Consider the following 20,965-nt stretch of genomic DNA (forward strand, 5'->3'; position numbering starts at 1 on the left):
TGAAGATGCTGTAATTCAGATCAAAAAACAAAGTGCTGGAGGAACTCAGGGGGTCAAGCAGAAACTGTGATGGCAGAGGTATGGTCGATATTTTGGGTTGACATCCTGCATAAGGATCTCAAACTGAAGTATCAAAGCTGTAGCTTTTATGATGGAGCTGTAGCCAAGCAGGTAAGTGATGTTTAAGTCAGGATAAGCTTGGAGGAAATATAGAGTTGGTTGTTGTTATCAATGTCCTATTGACAATGCCCATTTAGGTGGTAGAGGTTACAGATTTGGAAAGTATTGGTGCAGAAGCCTTGACAGTTTGTTGACGGTTCACATTGTAGCCACTTTACACCAATAAAGAAGTGAAGGGAATGGTGCAAGAGAGAAAGTTTACTTTGGAAGATCAGACCAAAGTAAACTTCTTTATGTTCTTGCATGCGGGCAGTTCCTTGAGCCAGGTTCAGTTCCTGAGGACTGTTCTTAAGACCATTTCTTCATAAGTCATAAACATATGTTTGTTTACAGCTACCCATATTGCATTACCCCACATACACCTACTATAATTATTTTACTTCATTGAATAATCACCCTATCACTACCTATGATTAAAGTAATGGAATATATTCGGTATTAAGTCATTAATGAATTACCATGAAACATTATTATTATTACTATTATTATTACTATTAGCTTAAAGTATTTCAAAAAATACTTTAATACAATTAGAGCTGCTGCCTCATAGCTCCAAAGAGGGTTCGACCTTGACCTTTTGTGCTGGCTGTGTGGAGTTTGCATGCTCTCCCTGGTTCAGCATGAATTCTCTCCAGGTGCTCCAATTTTCTGCTTCATCCCAAAGATGTGTGTGTTTCTGGGAGAATTGGAAGTGGGATAACATAGTATGGACAGGTGATCGATGGCTGGCATGGTCTCAGTGGGCCAAAGGGCCTGTTTCCATACCCGGTCTTTCAAAATAATCAATCAATCAAAACTAGGGAAGTACTTGCGTGGTTGGATTTCCGTGAATCGGGTCATTCATTAACCGGGGAGCCATTCTATAGATGGAGCTGTGGCAAAGCAGGTAAGTGAAGAAATCCTATCACATCTGTCACTCATGCAGTTGATAGAAAGGCTTCGAGGAGAGGCATTCATTGCTGAATTCAGGGTTTCAGCTTTGCTCTTGTAGCCAGAGTATTTATATGGTTTAAATAAAGGCTCATTAGGTCCATACAGTAAACACACCAAGTAGCCATGGAGATCAGAGCCAAGCTAACGTCTTTATTTCCATAACAGTCATTCTCAGCTATAAAAGACAATATTTAATGAGGTGGACACCAAGCATTTTTCCTACAAAAACGATGATGGGAAAACTTATAAACAGCCTGAAGCTAACTTGCAACAAATGTCCGCATTTTGCTGCTGGCCCTGAGCTAAATCAACAGCTTTTAAGGATTTCAATAGAGGCCAGTCATCTGATGTTGTTTGTGTCCTTGGCCTCCTGTACAGTATCACTGTAAATAATATCTCTCATTGTGTTGGCATACAAGACACTAATGCTGAAGTGTTGAGAAACTGCATTGCCCAGGCAACATCCTCTTTTAAAAAAATTATCAAATCCAGTTTTGCATTTTAGAAATAGACGGAATACCTTTCCCACGATTCACTACGATTTTTATACAAGTATTTGTGCACATTATGATTCTGCTTTATTTTTTTTCATTTAGTTTAGTTTTGAGATGCAACGTGGAAACCGGCCCTTCAGCCCATTGAGTCTGCACCGGCCAGTGATCCACACACGTTTACACTCGGGACAACTTGACAATTTACACTTATACCAAGCCAATTGGCCTATAATCCTGTATGTGCTTGGAGTGTGTGAGGAAACTGAAGATCTTGGAGAAAACCGCACGCGGTCACGGGGAGAACGTGCAAACTCTGTACAGACAGCACCTGTAGTCGGGATCGATCCTGGATCTCTGGTGCTGCAAGTGCTGTAAGGCAGCGACTCTACCGCTGCCTAACCATGCTATCTTTCTTGCATCTTTTTCCTCATTTGTGGCATGCAAGAATAGAAACATAGAAACATAGAAATTAGGTGCAGGAGTAGGCCATTCGGCCCTTCGAGCCTGCACCGCCATTCAATTTGATCATGGCTGATCATCCATCTCAGTATCCCGTACCTGCCTTCTCTCCATACCCTCTGATCCCCTTAGCCACATGGGCCACATCTAACTCCCTCTTAAATATAGCCAATGAACTGGCCTCGACTACCCTCTGTGGCAGAGAGTTCCAGAGATTCACCACTCTCTGTGTGAAAAAAGTTCTTCTCATCTCGGTTTTAAAGGATTTCCCCCTTATCCTTAAACTGTGACCCCTTGTCCTGGACTTCCCCAACATCGGGAACAATCATCCTGCATCTAGCCTGTCCAACCCCTTAATAATTTTGTAAGTTTCTATAAGATCCCCTCTCAATCTCCTAAATTCTAGAGAGTATAAACCAAGTCTATCCAGTCTTTCTTCATAAGACAGTCCTGACATCCCAGGAATCAGTCTGGTGAACCTTCTCTGCACTCCCTCTATGGCAATAATGTCCTTCCTCAGATTTGGAGACCAAAACTGTATGCAATACTCCAGGTGTGGTCTCACCAAGACCCTGTACAACTGCAGTAGAACCTCCCTGCTCCTATACTCAAATCCTTTTGCTATGAATCTAAGATTCTATTCCTCCCTATTTTATTTATTTACAGTGGAATGGTGATTCTGTGGTAAAGATGCACAGTACACAAGGAAAGAGGAGAAGGAGTAGACATGAGTCCACAAGGCAAGGAAGCAGGTCCTTCTGCCCCACTATCAGACCACTCAACCCTGCCCTGCCATTCAATATCATCATGGCCTCAACTCCTGTGCCAGTACCGCATAAATCTCAATCTTTCAAATATTTATCTTTCCATCTTAAATGTTTTGAATGATCCTGCCTGCACCACCCTCTGTGGCAGAAACATCAGAAGATCCAAGGAAAGTAATGTTTCTGCAGTGGCTTCTCACCAGCAAAAACAATCTCCAAATTAATCTTTGTTGTGCTCCCTCGGCTCCGAGATTCATGAAGAGTTGGCCCTGAGGGAATGCGATTAGTTCCAATGCAAATAAGGCATCGCCGTTTCTCCCTCTGCCTCCCAAATGCTTGAAACCCTAATTTAAAGGGACCCACCACTTTGTCTGAAGAAGGGTCTCAACCTGAAACGTCACCTACTCCTTTTCTCCAGAGATGCTGCCCGACCAGCTGAGTTATTCCAGCTTTTTGTATCCAGCTTGGATAAGTGGGTACTTTAGATGAGTCCCAATGGCCTTCTCATTGCAATAACAATGGGTTCGGCAGCCTGGCCAATGTTGAAGTCATCACGACTTCTTCAGTTTAGTTTAGTTTAGTTTTGAGATACAGCGTGGAAACAGGCCCTTCGTAGCAAAAGGATTTTGAGTATAGGAGCAGGGAGGTTCTACTGCAGTTGTACAGGGTCTTGGTGAGACCACACCTGGAGTATTGCGTACAGTTTTGGTCACCAAATCTGAGGAAGGACATTATTGCCACAGAGGGAGTGCAGAGAAGGTTCACCAGATTGATTCCTGGGATGTCAGGACTGTCTTATGAAGAAAGACTGGATAGACTTGGTTTATACTCTCTAGAGTTTAGGAGATTGAGAGGGGGTCTTATAGAAACTTACAAAATTCTTAAGGGGTTGGACACGCTAGATGCAGGAAGATTGCTCCCGATGTTGGGGAAGTCCAGGACAAAGGGTCACAGCTTAAGGATAAGGGGGAAATCCTTTAAAACCGAGATAAGAAGAACTTTTTTCACACAGAGAGTGGTGAATCTCTGGAACTCTCTGCCACAGAGGGTAGTCGAGGCCAGTTCATTGGCTATATTTAAGAGGGAGTTAGATGTGGCCCTTGTGGCTAAGGGGATCAGGGGGTATGGAGAGAAGGCAGGTACGGGATACTGAGTTGGATGATCAGCCATGATCATATTGAATGGCGGTGCAGGCTCGAAGAGCCAAATGGCCTACTCCTGCACCTAATTTCTATGTTTCTATGTCCCACTGAGTTCCCACCTGACCAGCAATTTCCGCACACTAACACTATCCTACACACACTCAGGACAATTTATAATTTTACCACACCGATTAGCAAACGTGTATGCCTTTGGAGTGTGGGGGGGAAGCAAATCTCATGGTCTCTGGCACTGTAAGGCAGCAACTATACTGCTGCACCACCATGCCATCCATATTAGAGGCAACCAAAATTAGAATTGATTCTGAGGCAAGTAATGTTTCAGAGTTCAATATTAAAGTGCCAGACTCATGAATCAACAAACCACGTTAATTTGCATCAAATCGTGACGTCTGATTCAATTTTATTCATTGGATTTTTTTGTGGAGGTGAGGAGATGGAGGTGCACAATGGCAATGTGAAAGCTCCGTGCTACTGCCTTTGGCTGCAACCGTGAATCAGAAAAGAAGGAGGCCATTTATCCCGTTGTGTCTCTACCAGCTCTTAGCAAACATTATCCAATTAGTTCCATTCCCCACACTCCTTCCTGACAATAGACAATAGGTGCAGGAGTAGGCCATTCAGCCCTTCAAGCCAGCACCGCCATTCACTGTGATCATAGATAATCATCTACAATCAGTACCCCATTCCTGCCTTATCCCCATATGCCTTGACTCCGCTACCCCTGAGACATCAATCTAGCTCGCTCTTGAAAGCATTCAGAGAATCGGTCTCCACTGCCTTCTGAGGCAGAGAATTCCACAGATTCACAACTCTCTGGGTGAAAAACGTATCCTCATCTCCATTCTAAATGGTCTACCCCTTATTCTTAAACTGTGGCCCCTGGTTCTGGACTCTCCCAACATTGGGAACATGTTTCCTGCCTCTAGCATGTCCAATCTTTTAATAATTTTATATGTTTCAATAAGATCCCCTCTCATGCTTCTAAATTCCAGTGAATACAAGCCCTGTCGCTCCATTCTTTCAACATATGACAGTCCCGTCATAACCATATAACCATATAACAATTACAGCACGGAAACAGGCCATCTCGACCCTTCTAGTCCGTGCCGAACACATAATCTCCCCTAGTCCCATATACCTGCGCTCAGATCATAACCCTCCATTCCCTTCCCATCCATATAACTATCCAATTTATTTTTAAATTATAAAAACGAACCTGCCTCCACCACCTTCACTGGAAGCTCATTCCACACCGCTACCACTCTCTGAGTAAAGAAGTTCCCCCTCATGTTACCCCTAAACTTCAGTCCCTTAATTCTCAAATTATCCTGGGAATTAACCTCATGAACCTACGCTGCACTCCCTCAATAGCAAGAATGTCCTTCCTCAAATTTGGAGACCAAAACTGCACACAATACTACAGGTGTGGTCTCATCGGGGCCCTGTACAACGGCAAATGGACCTCTTTGCTCCCAACTCTTCTTGTTATGAAGGCCAACATGCCATTAGCTTTCTTCACTGCCTGCTGTCCCTGCATGCTTACTTTCAGTGACAGATATACACTCCTAACCTGACACAATTCAGATAATAATCTGCTTTCCTGTTCTTGCCACCCAAGTGGATAACCTCACATTTATCCACATTAAACTGCATCTGCCATGCATCTGCCCACTCACCCAACCTGTCCATGTCACCCTGCTTGCTAACCTTTCACGCTGCCACCCAGCTTTATGTCATCTGCATGTGTTACTTTTAATCCCTTCATCTAAATCATTAACCTATATTGTTAATAGCTGTGGCCCCAGCACCGAGCCTTGTGGTACCCCACTAATCACCTGTTTAATCCCTGCTCTTTGCTTCCTGTCGGCCAACCAATTTTCTATCCATGACAGCACCCTACCCCCAATACCATGTGATCTAATTTTGCCAATTAATCACCTATGTGGGGCCTTATCAAAGACTTTCTGAAAGTCCAGGTACATTACATCCACTGGCTCTCCCTTGTCCATTTTCCTAGTTACATCCTCAAAAAATTCCAGAAAGTTAGATTTCCCCTTCGTAAATCCATGCTGACTCGGACTGATACTGTTACTTCTATCCAAATGTGCGGCTGTCTCATATTTTATAATCGACTCCAGTTGCACAAATTTCTTCCACTGTAATTAAGATTTCCAATTAACATCTTGAGCAGCTCCATCCACTTTATTGGCATTATTGTTCAATCTCTTCTATCTGATTTAATTCACAGTCCCCGACTGTGTCGTTTCAGTTGTTTCGCAGAAGGGACCCACAGATAAATGTCGAATTGATTTAAAGCTTTTACAGGGCAACAAAATATTATTAATGGCACATGAAGCCATTGGTAATGAAAAGAAACCAATAAAAAGGTATGCCTCTAAATCAGCCACTTCTTAAGACTGTGAAGCATGAGGTGAATGTAGGATTAATATCATTAGGATATAAATAATAATTACAGTCACCATGGGCACTGATTATTTACAGCATGTGGCTACCTAAGCACTGCAGAAAACTTCCCAACATTTTTTTCTCACAGAGTTAGGTATTAAGGGCAGTCACGGTGGCGCAGAGGTAATGTGCAGGGATCGCTAGTCGGTGTGGACTCGATGGGCCACTTTAGATTAGTTCATCTCTAAACTGATCTCAGGCTTTGGTTGTTCTGCAGCCAAGATTGGGCATAACTGCATCTGACTGTTAGTTAGTGTGGATCCAGTTCATAAACAGGAGCCGGGCAAAGATAATGTCTGAAGGACATGGATGGAAAATATCTCCCACCCCAGACCAGCATTTTCAGATCAGATAAAACATAATGCAGACACAAGACTGCCATTGATTCTTGCGAGCCCCTTTCTAATGGGCATTCAATAAGTATTGCCGCAGGGCAGATGCAGCCAGCTAGCTGAAAATGTGCACTTTATTTTATCTTTTGCAAAGAAAGAAAAAAAAATCAGATGTTCTCTGGTGATTTCTTTCCGGCTCAAAGGAATTAATGATTTTGTTAGCTCTTTACAGTTGGTGGAATGTATAACGCCAAAGGAGATATAGTCAATAATCATGGTTTATGTAATCATATTTGAGGCTCTGTCATTTTACTCAAAGTGTAGCATGTTTGTCCTGCATCACATATGAAGCAGAGAAACCAATACAGGCCATTTAGGGAAAATTGTCTGGTAATTTGCTTTATATTCTACAATATTGTATATGGTCACCAGCCATTTGCAATAAATGCTCCAATCTTTGGTAACCAACCCACAACAACCATTTTTTCCCCATTCCCTTCCATCTATATCCCTTCCTCTGACTTCATATTTTGCATCCCCTCTCTCCTTATCTCCGACCCTTTTGTTTTCTTCACTTCTCTGCTTCTTGGCCACCGATCTTCAAATCACCCCACCCCCCCCCAGCCTACATCCTTTCCAGCTCTTCCCCCAACTACAACCAACTTGAAGTTGGGTCCCGACCCAAAACATTGCTTATACAGAGAATCTGCTGGGTTACTCCAGCACTTTGTGTCTTTTTTTTTTAAACCAGCATCTGCAGTTCCTTGTGTCTCCATTTGCTGACACCAATGCTGTGCAGTTACAGCACCAGCATCTTCCATATAATAAAAGCATCATGCTGATGTCATTAAACCGAGTACTCAGTGGACAATGCAGATAATCCTCTAGAAAATTGCATGTGTCTTACTGTCTGGAGTGGCAGCATGATTTGACCAATATTCGGTCAATTATCTGTTTTGTAAATCACGCTGCCTTCACTTAAAAAGGATCAGTGCAAACATATTGTTCGAGTAATAATGTTATTGATTTGGTGGTAGCATGCCAACCTGACATTCCAACACAATGCTGCCACATCCAAAATTGGCTTTTTAGTTTAGTTTAGATTAGAGATACAGTGTGGAAACAGGCCCCTTCTGCCCACTGAGTCCAAGGTGCCCAACAAAAGCCAGCACACTAACACTATCCTACGCACTAGGAACAATTTTTACAATTTTATCAAGCCAATGAACCTACAAACCTGTACGTCTTTGGAGTGTGGGAGGAAGCCAGAGTGCCTGGAGAAAGCCCACATAGGTTACACGGAGAACGTACAAACTCCGTACAGATTGCTCCCGTAGTCAGGATCGAACCTGGGTCCCTGGCGCTGTAAGGCAGCAACTCTACTGCTGCGCCACCGTGCTACCAAACCCAATTTTGATTATGTGTTTTAAATAATTTCCCAATTAATTTGCTCATTCTAATAATATTTGTGTTTAGAATTGTCCCGAGGGAAGAAAAAAAAGACAAGCTCGGTTCAGTCCCAATCAGTGTGGGAAAAAAAAACCCTCTTGTCTATTCCTCATTGATACTAACTGGATGTGATGATTCATTAGGATGAGTCGGACTCTTGTCTGTAAATGTGTGCATAATTGTGTTGCCTGGCACTCTCTGGCATAATGTACAATCACAGCTTCCTGTACCAAAACTCAAGTTTGCACTATTTGATGCTAACAGTGCTAGATTATCTTGGCTTGTTAATTCATGAGTCAGCTATTGCTTGCATAGGATTCTTTGTTTGGATGTATGTAAAGGCTGAAGGAACGAGACAGCAGTTTAACTCATTAACGCCGCTTACATAAAAGAGTCCAGAGTTACTGTCAACATCATTCAGGTGTCTCTTGGTTACATGAAGGGTTCCTTGCATTACTTGCAAGGACCTGTTGACCTGATCTGACATGATCTGGTGACCAGGCCTTTACTTTTCATCACCACATTAATTGTGTACAATTCCTCTTTTCATCTTTCACCTTTTGACAAGTGTCAGAGTGATAACGTCCAAAACGAAAACATTCTGCACAAACTAATGACTAGATTTCACCAGGAGGAAGGTCTCAAACAACTGCAAGAAAAGGCAATGGCTAGTTAAAACTGAAGTACGCAGAAACGTGTCTTTGCAGAGTGTTGTGAACTCTGGAATTCTCTGCCCAGGTGGGTGGCTGGATCACTGGGTGTGTTTGAAGCAAATGTAGACAAATGTTGGCTAGATTGAGGAATGGAAGGGCAGAGAAGAAGAGTCGAGGCCATCATAAATGGGTGGAACAGTGGCGCACCTGGTAAGAGCTGCTGTCTCACAGCACCAGCAACCTGGGTTTAATCATGATCTCCAGTACTGAGTATGTGGAGTTTGCATGTTCTCCACATTACCTCTGGGTGCTCTGATTTCCTCCCAAAACCCAAAGATGTACAGGTTATTACATTTCCCCTAGTGTGTAGGGAGTAGATGTAAAAATGGGGTAACATTGAACACAGGGTTAACATAGAAAATGGGTAACATAGTTTGGGCGGCATGGTAGTGCAGCGGTAGAGTTGCTGCCTTACAACGAATGCAGCGCCGGAGACATGGGGTTCGATCCCGACTACGGCCGCTGTCTGTACGGAATTTGTACGTTCTCCCCGTGACCTATGTGAGTTTTCTCCGAGATCTTCGGTTTCCTCCCACCCTCCAAAGACGTACAGGTATGTAGGTTAATTGGTAAATGTAAAAATCATCTCTAATGGGTATAGGACAGTGTTAATGTGCGTGGATCATTGGTGGGCACGGACGCGGTGGGCACGGATGCGGTGGGCACGGACGCGGTGGGCACGGATGCGGTGGGCTGGAAGGGCCTTTTCCACGCTGTATTTCTAAACTAAACCAGTGCGAATGGGTGATTGGTGGTCAGCATGGAATCGATGGGCCAAATGGCCTCTTTTTTTTACTATAGAGCATAGAATAGCACAGCACAAGAACAGGCCCTTCAGCCCACAATGCATGTGCCGAACGTGAAGCCAAGGCCATCTCTTATCTACCTGCACACAATCCATATCCCTCCCTTCTCTATATATCCATATGCCTATCTAAAGGTGCCTTAAACGGCACTGTTGTATGTGGCTCAACAACCAACCCCAGCAGTGCATTCCAGGCCCACACCACCCTCTGTGTATAAAATGTTGTCTTGCATATCTCCTTCAAACGTTTCCCCCTTTACCTTAAAGCTATACCTTCTAGCATTTGACGTTGGCATCCTGGGGGGAAAGGTTCTGACTGTCTTCCCTCCTTTTCTTTACTGTATTTTCAGTCAATCTAATGTTGGGGACAGATTTGATGGCCAGATAACCTGCTCTTTGTCTTATTTTCTTATGCACTTGTCTAGGTTAACAGCACTGAATAAGTGATGTACATTACAAGGATGATGCGAGTTGCATGCAAAAGGCAAATCTGCCCCGAGTGACAATGGGCAGTGTGCCACAGCCAACATTGCGTGTAGAAAGGAACTGCAGATGCTGGTTTGCACTGAAGACAGACACATAATGCTGGAGTAACTCAGTGGGACGGGCAGCGTCTCTCTCTGGAGAGAAGGAACGGATGACATTTCTGGTCGAGACCCTTCTTCAGACTGAACAACATCACCTTTTGAGTACATATATTTTGCTGATATCTCTGGTTTTCAACTTTTTCTTGGTCTTTATTTTCAATCAAATATCAAAGGCGTGTATTTTACACATGGAGCTAATAATGTAATACAGTGTAAGTTTTATCTGCCGTGTGATCAACTGAAGAGAAATGTTGCCTTGTCACAGAATAAAAGTGATTCAAGTGGCCAACTCCTTCTGCGCAAAAGTCACCTTGTTCTTTACAACATTTTAATAACGTCTTACTTTTAATTTATTTTGTAAAATACCATTTGCAGTCCAAAAGTATAAAATATTTTAAGGTTACAAAAAGGTCTGATATGGTAGTGAGATGAACTAAGGTCTAGAAATCTTCGATAGCACCAAATATGGATTTTGAAAATTATTATTTATTACTCCTGTCTGTGATTATAATGCACAATTTGCTGCCAGATAGAGAAGTGGAAAGCATAAATAAGCTTAAGGGAAGGGCAGGGAGGGAGACACTGATAGACAAGATGAAGAGGGGAAGAAAGCATGTACTTATAGGACATAAAGGCTGACACAGACCCGTCGTGCTAAACGGGCTGTTGTCCATGCTTTGGATACCATGCAAGTCATTGAATGTTTGGAGGCTGTTTTGGTGCCTCTTCTCCTATTCCCACTGATAATTATTAAGTCATGACTCAGTGATGGCACAGTGGCAGAACTACTGCCTTATAGCCAGTGGCGTAGCGTGGGGGGGGGGGGGGGGGGGGGGGGGGGGGGGGGGGGGGGGGGAGGGGCGGTTGCCCCGGGCGCTAAATTTTTAGGGGCGCAAAAAAATTGTTGGATAAAATTTTTTAATAAAATTAAGAGGCCCGGGGAGCCATTGGAGCGAGGAGGAGTTACCTGGAGCTGTGAGTGTAAAAACAGCGCGGGCCAGGCCGCCGCTGCCGCTGTCCCCGCTCTGAGGCCAGGCCGCCGCTGTCGCTGTCCCAGCTCCGAGGCCGTCAGCGCCGTCATTAGGCCTCGGCGGAGACGGGGGATACGACAAAAGAAGTCGCATCCCCGTGAAGGAAGAGACCAAAAACATGTTCCTTCCCTTTCCCCCTTCCCCCTTCCCCCTCCCCTCCCGCTAATGAGGAGGTGCAAAACTTTAAACTGCCCCGGGCGCTCAAAACCCACCCTACGCCACTGCTTATAGCACCAGAGACCCAGGTTTGATCCTGACCTTGTGTGCTGTCTGTATGAAGTTTGTACATTCTCCCTGCTTACCCCAGATGCCCTGGTTTCTCCCACATCTCAAAGACAAGTGTGGTTGTAGGTTAATTTCCCCTCTGTAAATTGCCCCTAGTGTGTAAGGCATGGATGCAAAAGTGTGATAACATAGAACAAGTGTAAGCAGGTGATCGATGGCTTATTTTCATTATAACAGGGACCAAGTCGAGTCAAGTTTATTTGTCACATACACATACGAGATGTGCAGTGAAATGAAAGTGGCAATGCTCGCGGACTTTTGTGCAAAAGACAAACAACCAAACAAACTATAAACACAATCATAGGTACAGAGAAGAGCTGTTTGTAGAGTGCTATCCAGTCAGTGGATAGGCTATACATGATTACAATCACTCACAGTGTACAGATACAAGATAAAGGGAACAATGTGCAAGACAACGTCCAGTAAAGTAGTCAGTGTGGACTCGGTGGGCCGAAGGGCCTTGTTTTCATGCTGTATCTGTAAACCTGCTATTTAGACCTAACCCTACAGAAAGAGTGGTGGAGCAGCTGATTATAGATCGATATCAGCAAGCTGAAAGGGAATGGTTATCACTGTGCAATATGTTAAGGAGAATACTTTGAGATTGAAGGTTTAAAATAAGAGCACCAATCAACAACTATGGAAATCGGGAATTGGCATTATACAAGTCTGTCATCAAAACTCCATTCAAAAACACTTTCCCCATTCGAAGTAGCATTGAATAAACATTACACTATAATCCATTGCCACAATGATTTTGATTACAGAAGTAGAACTTTGAGAACTTCCCTCTTTGGGCCTAATTGGAAACAGTAGGGATGAACTCCAAACTAATGATCGCATCTAAGAATTCCAAGCCAAGACAGAATGACGTTTTATAGGTCTTTGGATAGGCTACAGGTAAAGCATTTCACGCAGTTCTGGATGCCATATTACAGAAGGATGTGAAGGATTTGAAGAGGGTTGAGAAGAGGGTTTATCAGGGAGGTGCCCAGATTAGTAGTTATTAGCTATAAGGAGTGATTGTTTAATCTGGAGCATCGGAGGTTGAGTATATAAATTTATGAGAGCTATAAATAGGCTAGGCAGTCAGAATTTTTTTTTCCCAGGGTGGAAAAGTCAAAGACCAGAGGTCATAGCTGTAAGGTGAAACGGGCAAAGTTTAAAAGGGATGAAAGTTGGAGATGGGTGCCTCGAACACTCTGACAGTGGTGGTGGTGGTGGAGATAGGCATGATAGTGGCATTAACTTTACACATGTATAAGCAGAGAATGGAATATAGTCTGAAAAGGGTCTTGGCCTGAAACGTCACCTATTCCTTCTCTCCAGAGATGCTGCATATCCTGCTGAGTTACTCCAGCGTTTTGTGGCTATCTTCAGTGCAAACCAGCAGTTCCTTCCGACACATATCAATCACATGCAGCCCGAAGAAATTAACTTATCTTGGCACAATCATTGAGGTCTAAATGACATGTTTTTGTGCTGTACTTTTCCAAGTTCTATGTAATAATAATAATAATAATAATAAATTTTATTTATGGGCGCCTTTCAAGAGTCTCAAGGACACCTTACAAAAATTTAGCAGGTAGAGGAAAAACATGTAAGGGGAATGAAATAAATAGTAGAGACATGACTAGTACACAAAGTAAAGACACAGTTCAATACAAAACACAATAATAAGGCAATTAATGCACAGATAAAAAGGGAGGGGGACGTGGGGCTAAGGATAGGCAGAGGTGAAGAGATGGGTCTTAAGGCGGGACTGGAAGATGGTGAGGTACACGGAATTGCGGATCAGTTGGGGGAGGGAGTTCCAGAGCCTGGGAGCTGCCCTGGAGAAGGCTCTGTCCCCAAAACTGCGGAGGTTGGACTTGTGGATGGAGAGGAGACCGGCTGATGTGTATCTGAGGGACCGTGAGGGTTGGTAGGGGGAGGAGGTCAGTGAGATATGGGAGGCCAGATGGTGGAGGGCTTTGTAGGTGAGGATCAGGATTTTGTAGGTGATCCGGTGGGAGATGGGAAGCCAGTGAAGTTGTTTGAGGACTGGAGTGATGTGATGCCAGGATTTGGTGTGGGTGATGAGTCGGGCGGCTGTGTTCTGGACCAGTTGGTCGGTTGATGTAGGTGGAGCTGATGCCAAGGTGAAGTGAGTTGCAGTAGTCCAGTCGGGAGGAGATGAAGGCATGGATGTAATCTTCATCTAAGGAATCACCGTGATCTCGTTAACAATGGTTTAACTTAAGCAATGAGGTTGGATGTAAACAGAGGTATCGACTGGCAAATAATTCTGTAGTTTAGTTTAGTTTATAGCTACAACACGGAAAGAGGCCATTCGGTCCATCAAGTCAACGTCGACCAGCAATCTCCTCACATTATCAGAGTATAACACTGTCACACCAACTCTAAAGCCCCTGCCCCAGTTACGTGTCCTTGGCACGCTAATTACATGACCTCGTGGGCACGTTGAGGCGCGACGGTCCCACGAAGGTCGCGCGCGACTTCATGCGTCCGCACAGCCATCTGGAGCGCACAACACAATATGCAGGAGTAACTCAGCGGGACCGGCAGCATCTCTGGAGAGAAGCAATGGGTGATGTTGTGGGTCGAGATTCTTCTTCAGTCTGAAAGAAGGTTCTTGACCCGAAACATCATCCATTCCTTCTCTCCAGAGATGCTGCCGGTCCCGCTGATTTACTCCTGCATTTTGTGTCTATCTTCAATTTTCATGGCCCCGCTCTGGGGGTAGAAGTGGGGGCGGATCCGGACCGCAACGGCCGTGAGCCCCAGGCCGAGCTCGGCGATTGTTAGCCTGCTTCTGCTGCTGTTGGAGGTGAGACGTGGCACCACGCCAGGGTGTTGGGCCCGTCCCACTTTGGCCGTCAGTTCCGCGACAGGCCGTTGACGCGCGAAGATTTTGTTCGCTACAAAATCCCGGACGGCGCGCAATATCGCGCACAACTACATACCCCTCCGCGCTTCTCCGTGGGACTGACCCCGATGACGAGGTCGCGTAATTTGCGTGCCAAGGACACGCAAGTGGGACAGGGTCTTAACACTATGGATAGGACAGGTTTGCAGGGATATGGACCAAGTGCAGGCAGGTGGACCTAGTGTGGCTGGGACATGTTGGCCTGTGTGGGCAAGTTTGGTCGAAGGGCCTGTTTCCACACTGTATCATTCTATGACTCTGACTATCTGACACACACTAGGAACAATTTACAATTTTATCAAAGCCAATTAACCCATAAACCTGTACATCTTTGGAGTGTGGGAGGAAACCGGAGATCCCGGAGAAAACCCACGCAGGTCATGGGGAGAACGTACAAACTCCGTACAGACAGCACCCAGTAGACATCTCTGGCTCTGTAAGACAGCAACTCTACCGCTGCGCCACCGTGCCGCCCCATTCAGGCAAACGACCAATCCAAAAGTTTATATATTGCATGATCCAGAACCAGGGGCCACAGTTTAAGAATAAGGAGTGAGCCATTTAGAACGGAGACGAGGAAACACTTTCTCACAGAGAGTGCGGAATCTGTGGAATTCTCTGCCTCAGAGGGCGGTGGAGGCGGGTTCTCTGGATGCTTTCAAGAGAGAGCTGGATAGGGCTCTTAAAAATAGTGGAGTCAGGGGATATGGGGAGAAGGCAGGAACGGGGTACTGATTGTGGATGATCAGCCATGATCACATTGAATGGCGGTGCTGGAAAGCTCGAAGGGCTGAATGGCCTACTCCTGCACCTATTGTCTATTGTCTCCCAAAGATCAAATCAATGTTGCAACATTTCGCCAGGACTTTTTGTCGATAAAAGTCAGGTGTGGAGTTAGGGAGAGTCAGTTTGAGGAGGGGAAGAGGGGTCTTTGTAGACGTCAGCTAAATGTTGAATTCTCAAGGAAACGGCAACATTCTTTGTTCAGAGTGGATGTTTTTGTGGCAGAACATGAAAGAGTCTGAGGCCTTACACCCACCTGACTCTCAAAAATCCCCAATATATCCCCAGTGACCACAATTGGCCTTGATTTCAGGATTGTGGAAAGCAATAAAGTGGTATTAAGCTTAACATTTTCAACTTTGACTTACTTTTCAGGATGTGGAATTTCTTTGATCTCAAAGTAATACCATTTCTACCCTGAGGTTGATAATATTATTAATATTACTTGCAGCCAAGTATTTATCTAGCTCTCTCGCTTGCAACTGCAGAACTAACAAACTCCACTACTATTCTTGGAGGATGGGGGGGGGGGGGGGGGGGGGGTGCGATGAGGTCGGTGGAATGTTAATACTAATTATTAGAGGGATTTGAGGTAAACTGGGATCCCCTTCATAGTTTTAGTTTCAAGGGCTGCATTCCAAGTTAAATAAATGTGCATTTTATTAATGCCTGTTGGTGTTTAGCAACCAGTGAACTATTTCCCTCTATTGGAGGGCTAAAGCAGATCTCGCATCCAGAGCTACAAGAGCAACTGTGATTGTGTGACACCTTTCAGCGGATCCACATCAATGCCCTTTTATAGAGTTGAGTGCCTCAAGTATTCCAATTACAGCCTGGGCAATGACCAGTGGACCATGAAAATAAAGGAAACACACAATGCCTGTGTGGAGTTTGCATGCTCTCCCCGTGAGCTTCCCATATACCTAAGATGTGCGTGCTACATTTCAGGCTAATTGGCTTCTGTCGATTCGCTCTAGTGGGTAGAGAGTGGATGAGAAAGCAGGAGATCATAGAACTGGTGTGAAGAGGTGACCAATGGTCGGGGTAGTCTTGGTAGGCCGAAGGGTCTGTTTCCACGTTGTGCTTTCTATCAATGCATCTCTCATGCCTTCCACCCTATCTCCGGCCTTCCCTTTATACAGAGCCTACTATCCTAGTTTGAACTAAACTAAACAGATGCTGGAATCTTGAGCTAACAATAACAAATAGTCTGAGGAACTCACCGGGCCAGGCAGCATCAGTGGAAGGGGAATTGGCAGGTGACGTTTTCATAAGTTCATAAGTCATAGGAACAGAATTAGGCCATTCGGCTCATTGAGTCTACTCCGACATTCAATCATGGCCGATCTATTTTCCCAATGAATCCCATTCTTCTGCCTTCTCCCCATAATCTTCTTACTTCTTCTGACATTCTTACTAATCAATAACCTGTCTATCTCTGCTTAATAAATACATAATATACTTGCCTGCCCGGCTGTCCGAGGCAATGAATTCTACAGGTTTACCATCCTCTGCCAAATGAAATTCCTCCTCACGTCCTATCAATAGGTATGTCCATTTATTCTGAGGCTGTGCCCTTTGGTCCTAGACTCTCCCACCAGTGGAGCTTTGAGATGGGACCAAAATAATGGTTGCTTCATCTTACATGATCTCAGATCCATCCCAATATTTGATAAATCACACCTTTCATATTAACAAGTTCTATTCAATAGACAGTGAGAGTTCTTCCTAACTTTTGACATTTTCGCCTAGCTGGCCTGGGACACCTGGCTGATCTAACCCACTACCTGAGCACTGTATCTGCAAGCTTATTTTGTCCAGATGTGGACAATGGCTCAACACGTCCACATTTCCTGAAGACCCGTGAACGAGGCTTGGGGCTTGTAACCCGAGGTCCCAACCTGGAACATGGCTTTTAAACATGGCTTCAGATCTGACAACCTGCTCTACAACCAAACAAAGACCCCATTCATATTTTCATGGTATAGGAGCAGGATTAGGCCTTATTAAATGTTTCTTGTAATCAGCAAAAAACATGTAAAGCTACCCAGATAGATATTCAAAGAATATTCAAGTTAAAAGGCTAACAAATAACTTAACATAACATAATTTATTAATTGATTAGTATGGGTGTCAGGGGTTATGGGGAGAAGACAGGAGAATGGGGTTAGGAGGAAGAGATAGATCAGCATTCATTGAATGGCATAGACTTGATGGGTCGAATGGCCTCATTCTACTCCCATCACATGATCATTTATGATAAAATAGGTTGAGAGGGAAAGATAGATCAGCCATGATTGAACGGCAGTCGACTCGATGGGCTGAAGGGCCTAATCCTGCTCCTATACCATAAGAACATATGAATGGGCTCTTTGTATTTGGTTGCAGAGCAGGTTGTCAGATCTGCATGTATTGGGTCACAGATTCACCTTGTACTTCCAGATTTGGCCACTCGTATTATTTTCTATCTCCAGTTCAGTGGGTTTTTGTTGTGGTCAATCCAGATGCCTTTGGCAAGAAACACCCTCAAGGTTTCACCCTGCTGTTGTTGACAACATTGTTGCTTCTGCATTCAAAAGATGCAGTGTAATACCAAAGATGTACTTTGCCAGCAAGAATTCAGTTTAGTTTTAGTTTAGTTTAGTTCAGAGATACAGCACAGGAAAAAAGTTCTTTGGCCCACCGATTCTCTGCTGATCAGTGAGTCCCACACACTAACACCATCTTCCCCAGGCTAGGGACAATTTACAATTATACCAAGCCAATTAGCATATAAACCTGTATGTCTTTGGAGTGTGGGAGATCCCGGAGAAAACAGGTCAAGGTGAGAACGTACAATCTCTGTACAGACAAGCACCCATGGTCAGGATCGAACCTGGGTCTCTGGCGCTACAAGGCCACAACTCTACCTGGAACAGGTGGAGTTACTGCCACCCAATCCAAGCCTTAACCAATATGATCAGGTAGCATTCAATGACTCAAGAAACTGCAGATACTGGAATCTTGAGCGAAGCACAGAGTGCTGGAGGAACTCAGTGGATCTGATAGACTGGGAAGGGAAGGGAATGGGAAGGTGACGTTTTGGGCTGGGATCCTTCTTTGGAAGAATTTGATGTCCAAGACCACCATCAAATAAAATAAAGAACTCTTATTAAGCTATTCCACCTGTGGTTCCACAGCCTATTCACCTAATACTTCATGCTACCAATTATATGTTATGACTGTTTCCTGATGTCTAAAACAGGGATCGGCAACCTACGGCCCCAGGGCTGAATGCGGCCCATAGCCCAAAATCATCCGGCCCGCAGGCGGATTTTTTTCCCCCGTAATCATCCAGCCCGCCGAGCGCCGAGCACTGTCTGGACTGCGTCCTGCGCAAAGCCGCCGGCATGACCATGCACCTTCTGTGAACACGTTTAAGAAAGAACTGCAGATGCAGAGAAAAATCGAAGGCAGACAAAAACGCTGGAGAAACTCAGCGGGTGAGACATGCAAGTATTGCATGAGGCTGCCTCACCCGCTGAGTTTCTCCAGCATTTTTGTCTACCTTCTGTGAACACGTGATTTGTTGCCTGCCACCCGGGGCGGGATTCATGTGTACACGTGATAGATGTGGCCCGCCTTCCGCTCACAGACATGCGTCCTGGCCCCTATGCAGAACAAGGTTGCCCACCCCTGGTCTAAAATATGGCCCTTGCTTAAAAATGTAACTTCCAATACCTCTAACAGGCTGCAATGATAGTATTAGGCCAATATGCTCCAAGAATCTAAATGAAGGGATCAAAACCAAAGACCATCATTCATAGCAGCAGAATTAGGCCATTCGGCCCATCGAGTCTACTCTGGCACTCAATAATGGTGATCTAATTTTCCCTCTCAACCCCATTCTCCTGCCTTCTCCCCATAATCTTGGATGCCCTTCCTAATCAACTATCTATCAATTTCCGGCTTTAAAAATACCCATTGTCTTTGCAGTGAATTCCACAGTTTCACAGCCGAAGCCTAGATGTGCTTACGCTCTGGATTTTCCATTGATAGGTTGTGAACATTTATGTCTTGCAGATGGCTCCATAACCCAAATCATGTCTTAATGTAATCTGCCGATCAAGAATGATTCAGTTTGTTCATATCTAGAGGATTAGCACCTTGCTGTACTTTGGTGCCATGTGTGGTTTAGCACGGAAGACAAAATATGTTTTCATTGCCCTCAGACAGAGCAGAAAAGAAGATTAAGCAGTTCAGACCCGGTTTTGCAGATGTAGAAATAAGATTTGCCAAGTATTTGGAATGAGGTCTTGAGACCTTTTAAAAAATACTGGAATGCAGCAAGCTTAGTAAAACAGAGCAGGATTAAAATTTGCCAACCAAATGTCCTCTTGATTAAAATAGTTGACATGTACGCTAAAGAAAAAAGATCATTGCTGACTGCTCTACAAATTAGGCTTTACACACATGATCTTCCATTTAAATAACAACTTTGCTGTATCAAAATGGCACAATTATCAGAAATATTACCACCAAAATATAATCCCCAATACTTGAGATATCAACTGAGAAACTAAAATTTAAGATAGTTCTTAAAACTTGGTCATGTAGTTAAAAGGAAAGTGGGGCGAATTCACAGAATGTGTGTCCGATTCCTAATATGCAACACCTCCAGGTTAGATATCAACTATAATCTACACATCTGCCTTTTTAAATAAATGGTTAGTTTTAACCAGGATATATAATGCAAATTAGATGGATTAGGCTGCAAAATATTCAAATGGGAATTACAAAAGTTACATGTTGGAAAAGGGTAATCTGATCTTTAACTGTGCTGACTCTACAGATCCCACTCACTCACTCTCTCGCCTTAGGCCTGTAAATGTTTTACAGTTTTAGTTTGTCATGTCACATATTCCTTTTCTCCAGAGATGCTGTCTGACCCGCTGAGTTACTCCAGCTTTTTGAGTCTACCTTTGATTTGAACCAGCATCTACAGTTCCTTCCTACACATTTTGTCTGCTCCACTGCAAAAATCTCCTCAAGGTATGTTGACTTTGAAGTTAGAAACATAGAAACATAGAAATTAGGTGCAGGAGTAGGCCATTCGGCCCTTCGAGCCTGCACCGCCATTCAATATGATCATGGCTGATCATCCAACTCAGTATCCCGTACCCGCCTTCTCTCCATACCCTCTGATCCCCTTAGCCACAAGAGCCACATCTAACTCCCTCTTAAATATAGCCAATGAACTGGCCTCGACTACCCTCTGTGGCAGAGAGTTCCAGAGATTCACCACTCTCTGTGTGAAAAAAGTTATTCTCATCTCGGTTTTAAAGGATTTCCGCCTTATCCTTAAGCTGTGACCCCTTGTCCTGGACTTCCCCAACATCGGGAACAATCTTCCTGCATCTAGCCTGTCCAACCCCTTAAGAATGTTGTAAGTTTCTATAAGATCCCCTCTCAATCTCCTAAATTCTAGAGAGTATAAACCAAGTCTATCCAGTCTTTCTTCTTCATAAGACAGTCCTGACATCCCAGGAATCAGTCTGGTGAACCTTCTCTCTCCGATGAGAGTTCTCTAACACCCTCCCTCACTGCTTCCAC

The 20,965-nt window shown here is 44.2% G+C and overlaps 1 protein-coding gene and 1 long non-coding RNA gene across 2 annotated transcripts in view; one reads left to right on the forward strand and one right to left on the reverse strand.

Moving 5' to 3' along the window:
* The window catches only part of LOC129699977 (uncharacterized), a 50,623-nt gene extending 39,849 nt beyond the window's left edge, over nt 1-10,774 (forward strand). The window contains exon 3 of the long non-coding RNA XR_008723971.1: nt 10,184-10,774. This is a non-coding gene — a long non-coding RNA (uncharacterized LOC129699977). The remainder of the gene's footprint in view (nt 1-10,183) is intronic.
* si:dkey-87k14.1 (leucine-rich repeat transmembrane protein FLRT2) overlaps nt 1-20,965 on the reverse strand; it is a 97,935-nt gene that overhangs the window by 50,148 nt on the left and 26,822 nt on the right.

Source organism: Leucoraja erinacea, chromosome 9 (genome assembly GCF_028641065.1).
Source record: "Leucoraja erinacea ecotype New England chromosome 9, Leri_hhj_1, whole genome shotgun sequence".
Classification (NCBI taxonomy): domain Eukaryota; kingdom Metazoa; phylum Chordata; class Chondrichthyes; order Rajiformes; family Rajidae; genus Leucoraja; species Leucoraja erinaceus.